Source organism: Papilio polytes, unplaced genomic scaffold, assembly GCF_000836215.1.
Source record: "Papilio polytes unplaced genomic scaffold, Ppol_1.0 DF824157.1, whole genome shotgun sequence".
Lineage (NCBI taxonomy): Eukaryota > Metazoa > Arthropoda > Insecta > Lepidoptera > Papilionidae > Papilio > Papilio polytes.
Window position 1 is genome coordinate 293,246 of NW_013525047.1, and position 11,336 is coordinate 304,581.

The window sequence follows — 11,336 nt, forward strand, 5'->3', positions numbered from 1 at the left end:
CCCACCGCCTGCGCTAGGGCCTGCAGGCTTTCAGCGCTCGGCACCGGCGCTGACACTTCTAGGCGAGAGTCCTGAAGTATGATAGAATGTCCTATTTATAAGTCTTCAGTCAACCATGCTGCTGGTTTGATCTTATCTTTTCAGAAATGAAAAGTTTGAAGGACACTTTGACTTACTCTTCTCCGTTGAGCAGATCGTCGCGCGCTGTCGCAAGGTTGTATTGCAACTGGAATAGAAAACACAAATCTATTAATATTTAATTTATCAGTTCAACAAACACGTGCCAAAGCCAGTTCACGATATGTTCAATCGATTTTTTTAAATCGTCGATTACATTTAGTAGGGTAAAAACATGTCATTCATTATGCCATTGGTCAATGTTTGCTGATAAACAAAGAGGATTTTTAAACAATTATTCCCACGTTTGTGTGCATTGATGCAATACCAAATTACATTACAATGAGTTTTTTTGAGTAACTCCAAAGAAACGAGAAGGGAATTTCGACAACATGAAGATGGTTTATGTTCTAATCGCATTTTAATAGCATAGAGCAGATTTATGTTGATCCAATAATATTATGTGACCTTGTAAACTACGGCAAAACAACAAGTACCATTAGTACTGAGGTAATTACTGTAAGAACTTATATATAAATGTAACTAAAAAGGCCTGATTTTAAAATCTTTTCGGGTCGTATCCGTGTTAAGTGGACGGAGCTAGCGGACCAATCAGGGAACGGTTTGTCATCTACGACATGTGACGTAGTGTTGTACTGCGTTAGCGCGGGAAGAGTCTAAAGATTCTTTAACGGATTTTGAATTTTAATCAAATATATTATAGACTAGCTGTTGCTCGCGGCTTCGTCTACTTGAAATTATTTTTTTTTAAAACATAGCTTATGTTTCTCACACATGATATAGCTTTTTAGTCTTTTACTTTTTAATTTTGATATATTCCTACGACAAAGTTTTACCCACTCAATTCAAGACAAGTTCCTAAATTCAAATGGGAAATAATGTTAAGAAAATTATCTTTAAGCGGTCATATAAAATATGCAATTTAACCATACTCGGTACTGCTTTACCGATAACTGGTGGTAACCGCACATGAGAAACTTCCTTTAGATGCAACACTTATGTACAACATTACATAACCTCTTATATACTCTCACAGAAGTTAAAATATATTCTTGTTCTTTGACTTTCGCATATACTCGTTGTTTTATAAACAAAAACGTTTAATAACATTATATTTAATAATGTTATTTCTTAGAATACGTATGTAAAGGTGTTATTACGGTACAAGCCGCTCACAGCACAAATGTCAGTAAATACCTCCAATTCTAATGATCTCAGTAACTGCAGTAATGACCGATTGCAAACATCGTTTCAACATAGTCTATGTTAATTGATAGTTACTATGGATATAGGTCTATCTTTTTGATTATTACTCTAAATGTGGTTTGTTGGTAATAAAGTTGTAAATACTTGGCTAATCCGTAGAGTTGTGCATATTGCAGGCATAAATTTAATCTTAATATTTCACTGATATTAAAACTGCGAAAATTTGAATAGGTGAACAAATATTTGTTAGAGTTTGTAGCCTAAACTGCTGAACAGATCGCTACTACCTTTTATTTTTTTTTAATTCCAAGTGGACGGAGTCGCGGGCGAAAGCTAGTAATACTATATTTCTCTTCAGCCAAGTACATAATCGGATTATTTTGATGTTTATGTTAAAGTAGCATTAGCACGCGACTCCGCCCGCGTGTAGTTAAAAAAAATGTAAGTAAGTAGCCTATGTGTCCTTCCAGACTATTCTCCACATCTATGACAAATTTCATCGAGATGCGTTAAGCTGTTTAAGCTACAGACCTTAACAAACATCCATCCATCTATTTTTTCGCAATTATAATATTAGTAAGATTGTTTGCACAATATCAAGTCTATAACTTAGTTTTAAGTACTTACTTAAAGTTAATAGGACGAGTAGAACCGCAGTCCGGGGCATTTTCCGCACATTCTCACACCACCACGGCATCTCTGAAAAAAATAACATTCGAATTTCAAAAATTTAAAAAACGAACAATAAATACAGAGCCGACGTTAGGTTAGGGCGCGGCAGGGCAACCGTCTAAGGCGATATTGCTCTAAACGATTTTTGAATATACTTGCAGAAAATCTTTAAAAGATTATTTGTCTTTACAGTAGAGATTTTATTTAAGAAAGTGAAAAGTATTATCAAAGTATCTAAATATTTAAAAATCACGGCAAATGTTCTCCTATTTCGTGCGTTCAGGTAATAGTAGATGAGTAACTTTAGGCGTGGTAAAGGCGGGTCCCCACGTGCAAATCGTTCGCTGACATCACGAGCGCTCGTGACGGACGTATCTAGATGCAAGGAGAGTCAACCGTGGGATGATGGTACAGATAAGATCATTGCTAAAGGAACTTTTTAACGGCTTAGTAGCTGTAACTATTTCAAATAAGGTCGTATTCAAATTGACTAGTTGCATTAAACAATTGCAATTGTAATTGGCAGTTCGTGCATTATCTAACAAGGAAGTTGGTAAGATTGAATAATGCCGCATCTCTTCATTTAACGATGTCGGAGAGCGGAGAGGAAAGTTCGAGTGCAATAAAACTCAGAGCTACTGAATAATTACATGCAAATCTGAAAGATTGCCTGTGGTTCAAGATATAGACTGGTAGCGGTTAAAGTTATATGTTCAAATGTTTTGTTGTTTTAAATTTAATTGATTACTTATTGTAGCAAATTTTATTATTTTAATTTATAATATTAATTTTATGCAGTGTATTTGATATCTTTGTTACTGTAATATACTGGTGAAAATCTAATCTATTGATTTCAATAGGTAAGTATTAACTGTTACTAAAAACGTCGGGCTTATATTTTGTGAGTTTTAGAAATTTGAGTTTGTAGCAATGAATGAGAGTTTGGTCAACTTTTGTGAATTATAAATCGCTTCCGCTTACAACTTGAGCCACAGCGACCACCCATAGTGCATTATCTGTGACGTTGCGACACAGATTCTCATGTACTTACTGCTGATCCCAATAGCTAAGTTTTTAGTGTTTACTTATTTTCGCGTGCAGTAATATAAAAAAATTGTTTTTATCTCGAAACATTTCTTTATAAAATGGCTGTTAATTCTGGTTGGAAATGCTGATGTTTGCTGTGTAATTTTTAAGAAAAGTTTGAGAACCTATGTTTTTTTCTTTCTTTTTAAACACGACACTATCAGACCGCACGCATTGGGTCGTGTAAACGAGACCACGTCTGTCATTATCTGCGCTAAGAAAGTCATTACTTTGATGTGCGAGTTCATCACGACAGGGAAACAGTTTCCGTTTTTGTTTATCTTTGCCTTCCTAGTCTTATTTTTGAATAAGTTATTAACGTTGTAAATACGAATGTTGAGGTTAAATATCCACAACTGATCAAGAGATTTCTGAGATATGGTTCCTTTTTTGTTACATAAATAAATTGTAGTAAAATTGCGTTTAACATACATTTACATTCTCCTTATACGTGACGTACAGAAGACCATAAACAACGTTACGGATGATTACCATCAATTGTGGCCCTTCTCTTGACCTTGCCCCCTCCTCAACCCCCTCGCGTCTAGCCTCGGGATGCCTTACGCCATTTTAATTATGGGAAGCTGACATTTTTGTTATCTTCTCTAACAGTAATTGACGAAAAGATTTATCGTTTGAGCGTGACTGTGGAATTTAATAGATTTGGTTTATTTTTCAGTAAAAAAATCTCTTAGAGTTAGAATCATTATATTCCGTTAATTACTGTTTAAGACATTTAAATAAGACAATTAGACTCATACGTATTCAGCACTGTACTATAAATAATGCATCACATTTGTGAGTGTACTATTAGTGTTCTTATTTGTGACTGAATGGCCACTGTTTGCCTTGAAGAGGCATTTACAGATTCTTAGGGCTTGAGGTGGCCGAGCGCAGATGGCGCTTAGTCTAAACCTCGTTTATGAGTAATTAAGCTAGAGGGCTCCCTCAGGAGCCTTAATTAGTGTACTATCATGTACCAGGAGAAATTAGTGTACTATCACAATTAATAGAATGTAATAAATGTACGTAAGCGTACGATTGCTATTGTGTTGCGTGGAATTGCGCAAGATTACTTTTGCGGCCAAACAATGGCCAGTCCAGCCGCTGGCCAATAGCAGCTAGTGAACAAGACTGAAATGGCCTTGCAAGGTCAAATGAAGATCTGTGTTCTAGTAAACATTTTACTGTCCTATTGTTTTTTTCATTTATGCTTCTTTGTGGGATATTTTTGTATGAATAGCTTAATTTGTAGACATTATTGTAAGAATCCTTGCAACAATTAGTCAGACAATAAATCGAACGATGTTCAGGGTATGAAACAACCTCCGCACAATGGAGGCCTAAGCCCCGGGCACCGTAATTAACAAGATTAACTTAACAAATTTACAACCTTGCTGATACATTCTTAAACTAAGTAAGGTAGATGACGAAGCAGTTAAACTTTTATTAAACATCAAGATTTTTTTATAAATTATTTCAATATCACAACACTCATTTGTTTATTTTTTATATAGAAAAAGCGGGCAAACGAGCAGCGCCCATGAACATCCGCAAAGTCAGTTTTACATATAATTAGGCTTCGCCAGATATACCATGCTGTAATACAATAACATCACAATAACTTACAAGGATATAAGTAGATATAAGTTGATTCAATCTCTTTGAATCACCGACAATCTACGACGACAGGGAAAAGCTCTCCCTTGTAACCTTAGTGACCTAAGTGAGCTTAGTTCAAGCTTTCGACAGCCGCGAGCTGCGATCCTCTGTACTTAAGTTTGACCTGTAGAAAGTGATCTATGCATAACACTAACCCTGCGGCTGTTTGGAATTCATTTTGCATATATTATTTTTTATTCCTATTTGTGGCTAACACTTTATGTGTGAAAAATACTTTTAAATAGGACCAAAGACGAAAATGTAAACTATTTTATATCTGTGACTTATTAGACTAACTGCCGTACTCAGAGATGTTTGAATAAACTTATCAGACTATTAGAAGTATTCACTAAGGTACTGTTAACATCATGATGATATGATTATATGTGGTAATTGGAGAAGGAAATTAATGTTTTTGGCTAAAACTTTCAAAGATTCTTATCGTAGAATATTTCATGAATGAATAATTACTTTATATTTGTAATTTGTGTTATTAATTGATGATAATTTAAGTGTCAAACCATTTATATGACAAGAAAAATCGTTGAGTAATGAATAAGGTGTCACTGCTAGTTACCTGTTGTTACCGCACATGAAGTAATTATAAGAATATTACACGAATTCTAAAGCGATCGCTCTGCAACGGGCATGCCAGTGAAAGTGGGCGTGTGGTGCAAGCGAAAAGATGTAAGCGGGAAATAAATAATCTATCGGACTTATAACATTTGTATTTATTGATAAAATTAATATTAAATATTTAGATTTTAGATTGATTAGAAAATTATTATAATAAGCTAAATTAATACTTATTCGTTTCAAAACAAAAATCACCCTGTTTTTCCCTTATTATTGTGAAATTTTAGCAATATGCATTATAATTGTTAAACAAAAATTGATAAAGCGAATGAGCAAAAATGTATAAATTTATAACCGTTTAGGCAATATTGCAATATTAATTGAATCATGCAACTAAGCAATTAATTAACAACATATTTCGCTTGTCACTTGCACCATTCATCTTCATAAATAAACATTGGTAATATAACACGCGATGAAAATAGTTAATATTAAAAATTCATTCACTATCCTTTACGTTTACTGTAGAAAATCATTGTGTAATTTTTCTACAGTATTAGTTGTACAGTAATAGAGCCTTGTTGGGCGTTCGCCCAGGGCGCAGGATAAAATGGACGCCCCGGGTCGTACACAGTCTTGCCTATGAGTTAATATAGTGTATCTTTTCCAAGTATGGGAAAAAAGGGGGCGTTGTAGATTGTACAGGGCGTTTGTAGCCCTGTTTCTACGTAGTTCGTTAACTGTTCTGCGATTGTCAATTGTTTCTCAGTGGATTCAACAGTTTAGCTGTACAAGTAAAATCGAGTATGCGCACCTCCATATAAGGTCATAGGAATCAAAGCGGGACTAAACAGTTGTGCGATAGTTTAGTCGCACGCTCTTATGTACATCATGCCAGTGTTGTACATTACAGGAATAAGATAACCATATTTTACACACGATCCAATTATAGTAAAAGTGAAAGTCCGTGAGAAATTCGAAATCCAAGGACCATATACAAAGCCGTACATTCCAACTGGGAAGTGGAAACTTAAAGGGCATTGACAATGCACGTTCAAAGTGCCCGCTGATACCACAAAAGACTATCCCATATTTATTCGGTTAGAACATTTCGATGCTTATTATTATCACGCTGGACCTATGAGAGTTGGTTGACTTCACACATATCTTTGAATTTCTTCGCCGATATGTGCAGGTCTCACGATGTTTTCCTTCACCGTAAGATATCAAAATTCGAAAACATCTAATTTTTGTACATGGCGGGATTCGAACCCATGACCTGTAGATTACAAGTCAAGAGCTTTTACCTCTGAGCCAAGTAGCTAGTATCTAGTATCTTGATTTATTTGTATTTAATATTTTATATTGAATCGTAAAACTGTAATATACCAAGGGGAGATTATCTCTGACGAATTAAATCTTTAAACTGCTCATTAACTGTATTCATTGTGGTAATTATACAATTTGCATAGTTATGTACGGTTTAACTTTATCTTCATTGCTTACGTAAGTAACGGATAAGTCAGAATTTGCGTTCGTAAAAATATTTCACTCATCACATTGCTTGATTTCAGTTTTTTTCTAATTAACAATATTGATATAGTTTTTATAATTAGTTTTTTGTGTTTTTAACCGATTATCTGGAAATTAATAAAAATACCCAAATTCACTTATTTAGTAACAATTTGTTAACGTTTAAAAATTAGTTTTAACGCAACTTAAAATACTTACGACTGAATACTGCAACGAACCTTACGTAGTTTACAATCTGACTGGCGTCAACACTTTGATAGAATTTAAAGTTTTAGCGTGGCTTTAACATTTAAGGCTCTGTTACTTATTTTAATGTTGTTACAGTCTTCAGCCTTTAGTATAGGAATTTTGTTTATTACCTTAGTTAGTCTATTAACAAAGTGAACCTGTAACCTTCGCGAGATTTCTGTTGTCTGCGGTACAGTGTAATGTTGCCGCAATCCGCAATTGTAAATAAACAATGAAAGGCCGCTGGAATCGATCTCGTTTCACGCTCCTCTGTGCCCGATAAGCGATCGCTAAGCATCCTGCGCCGACGCCTGACCCTCTCTAAATAGTGCATGACCGTTTAATTTCCAATTAGCAACGATTTTATTTTGATTAGCTGCTAACGAGCTGCTTGCGAAAGCAACATATGTCAAAAATAGTACATACATCTTAACATTGGTGAGATAAACTTGAGAGTTAGAGCGCTTTGATTCCGATGAGGTTATATGGAGGTGCGCACACTACTCGATGTTTATATACAACTAAACAGTGGAATTTGCTGTGAAACAATCGACAATTGCACAACCGTCGTGCGATAATTTAGTGGAAGATGTTCGCCAGCTTTTAGAGTTAAAGATTTTTTTCATTAAGCTTCTTGGAAAAAACGTATCGTTGAAATGTTTTTGATAACAGAGATATGTTACTTACACAAAAATATTGTCTCATATTACCTGTGTTTAACTAACATTTTTTTCATCAACTAAAATAAAGCATTAAGTGGTCTTGATGGTTCGGAGTTTCCTTGACTTTCATCAGTAGCCTACCGACTACAAATAAGAAGATCGTGAAGTACCCAGTGCCTTCACATCACGTGTCCATCACGTAGTAGTGCCCCGTGTCCCCGTGCCCCCGTGGCCTTGCTTTCAATCATCTCCAGCTATTGTTTCGTCATCCTAATACTGGGCTCGTTAATATCAAATTTAGATTACTCACTTGATATACTGTAGCTATCTGCATTAAAATTGAACAAACCGACATGTCTAGATGTTTGTTTATATTACAAGGTTTCACACCTATTTTTAATTCTTATAATTAACTAATATGTAAGTTTTATAAGGTAAACTATACACGCATTTACTGCTTTCTTACTGCTAATCTAGCGTAACTGAAAGCACATTTACCAAGGTAATATCATTGTTTCCATATATCGAAAATAAAAAACACAAATAAAAAAATCTTTTAAACATTTAAACATGTTAATGGTAATTACTTAACATTATAAAAAATCTTCTTCCTTCTTATCCTACTCCCGTAAGATCGGCGCACTAGGTTTTTGTCTACCATATAACTCTATCATACGTTATCTGTCATTATTCCCTTCTTGATCATGTCACCTTTCATGCAATCCATTCATCTTTTTCTACGTCTACCACGACCGTTGTACCACTCTCATAACTTACGTCAGTCTTGTTAACTATACATGCGATTCATCCCACCTCATAACATGCCCATACCACGCTAACCTTTTACTTCTTAGTTTCTCAACCACTGGGGCTACTCTCAAACTTCTAATAAAATATAACATAAAAAAAATAATTATAGTTAAGTCTAAAACATAAATAAGTACTTTACATAATAAGCCCAGTCCAATTTATGAAAATCAAATAAGACAAAAGTCATCAAATTACAGAGCCAAAAACAAACACATCTAAAATCTAAAGTGCATTTTTTTCTCATCACGTATTTTGTTTTATCGCGTTCAAATTACGTCATTGATGACTCAATCTTCATATGCTTTTGTTGCTAGCTTTCGCCTGCGACTCCATCCGCGTGGAATCTAAAAATTAGCCTATGTGTTCTTCCAGACTAACCTCTACACCTATGACACTTATCGAGACCCGTTCAGCGGTTTAGGCTACAAACTCTAACATCCATTCATCTAAACTTTCGCATTTATAATAAAAGTGCGGTTATAATAAGACATGAGGTTATTTTGCGTCGTATCATGAATCAGTGCAACGTTCAGGTGAAAGTTCGAACACAATACAGGAGGAGTCAAGTCAAGAATTGGTTCAATAGTTTCTTGGCTAGATTTAATAAAGCATTTTAAAGATCGACATAATCAGTTCAAAGAAATTTTTTTGATTGCTATGAGCTTATATGGAGGTGGACCACTCGATTTTTAGTTGAACCAAACCGTTGGATTGGCTGCAAAACAATCGACAATCGCACAACAGTCAAATGTGTGCGGTCTAAAAATGAAATGACCATTCATGAAAACTCATTTTTCATTTGTTTTCAGTAACGATGAACCCTTGCTAGCTCTCCTGTTACCACATGCAGAAGATAATACATACAAATGCGTAATAAACGAGAGTCAGTAAACTTTAATAAATATCTTTAGTAATAAAGAAATGCTGTCAAATATCTCTTTCCGTCATTATGTCAGAGTAAATGATAAGGTAACGTTATAAAACGATTATTCAAATACGAATGGATATAAAAGGATTGATTTGCTTGTCTTTATTACAGCACAAATGAGTACGGAAAGTCAAATGATATAAATTATGTTCTGCGGGACATCGGCCGCGGGTCACGATGTTACGTTTGGCTTGTGGTCCAAGTCCAAAAGTTAACGTTTTTTTTGGATGAGCGTTACAGTCACAGAATTAAATTATTTTTCATTAGAGAGAGCCATAAACATTTCAATTTTTTATAGTACCTACTATAAAAATAGACAATTTTTAAGGCTCAATATAATAAATGTGAAAGTTTAGATCGATGGATGCACGTATATTTGTTATTATGGTATCTTCAAAGCAGCATAGCAGGTTTTGATATTTTTTGTCACAGATAATTTGAACATAACACCTACTGTTTTTTACAACACAGAGGCTACTTGCTAATTCTTTTATCAGCACGGACAAAAGTAAATTATTTAATAGTTGTAAATTGTATAAATTCTTATTAATTCAAATCGTTTACGCTCATCACTTGTACCATATGTAATAGTATAGATGAGCTGGTGCACTATTGTATCCTTTCCAATTGCGAGAGTCACCTTTACGTAACAAGCTGCGCCACTCAATATCATTTCTACTTATAAAAATAATGCACGACAAATGACTGTCTAGTTCTTGTATCTTTTGTTTTGTTACACGATTTCTTTTTGTATTAAATACGTTCAAATATATCTCACAAGACTCTAAAAATGGATTCTAAAAATAGACAGGCTGCGGTATTTTGTGTCTATTTGTTGATGTAAAAAGTTTTTGAACGAATTTAAAAGATAGTATCAACTGTCAATACCATCAAAGGGCGCGTTTAAGTCGGAACGAAACTTTCATTTATGAACAATAGCCCATCCATTTGCACAGATCAGTCACAATAAGTGAAATGGTTTTTTCGTCCAACAGTAATAAAAGTGTTTGGTTTCAGGAGACTTAGATAAATGTATGACTCTATTAAAAACTTCCTTTATTGAATTTACATCTAACAATTAAAAATAGAATGTCTTGTAAAAAATACACATTTGATCACACTATTTAAAAATTCTTAAACAATAAAAATACGTTTTAAGTATTAACCTTTTCGAATACGTCGTGTTAAAATGTAACGATGATCACTTTACTTTAAAGGTCAAATTCGTGTGACTGAAATGTAGAGACGCAGCGGCTATTGTACCTTAGAATGAGATGTCAAGGATGCGCTATTGTTCCTAATGGATTTAAGATGTTAATGGACATGACTTCTTCAGAGTATGTCTACTACCATTAGAGGTCTCAAAAGTTTTTATCTCGCTATTGTATGGTAAATTATTAACTAAAGTTATAAACACAGAAATATGGTGAACATCACCAGCTCACTATATGTCCGTACTGAGAGGGTTGGGGCCTACCTTAATTTAGGGGTGACTAGGCCTGTATACCCCATTATGGGGAGAGCCCCACATAATGACAGCGTCGCCCCGGACGCGGAGTATGCGTAAGGCATTCCCCTCGGGAAAAAAAGGGGGATGACAAGGCCTTATTCAACCACTCTGCACTTCGTTGATTTCAAACATATCTATTTCGGAGATGCGTGCATACGTCACATTATTCCTTCACCGTAAGAGCAAAACAAAGTTTTAAATTAACTGTTACGTTACGTTAAAACTGTTTGTATTATACATTGATCGCAAAATCCACAAGTTTGGCAACAAAAGGTGTATTTAGTAATATCTCCCACGGCTGGAGGTGCGCGGAGCAACACAGGTG

At 34.8% G+C, this 11,336-nt stretch overlaps 1 long non-coding RNA gene across 2 annotated transcripts in view; it reads right to left on the reverse strand.

The window, feature by feature from the left end:
* The window catches only part of LOC106111686, a 23,980-nt gene continuing 12,644 nt past the window's right edge, over window positions 1–11,336 (reverse strand). For both annotated transcript variants that reach the window (XR_001226186.1, XR_001226185.1), the window contains exons 3-5: window positions 1,972–2,043; window positions 177–226; window positions 1–71 (exon numbers count right to left, since the gene is read on the reverse strand). This is a non-coding gene — a long non-coding RNA (uncharacterized LOC106111686). The remainder of the gene's footprint in view (window positions 72–176; window positions 227–1,971; window positions 2,044–11,336) is intronic.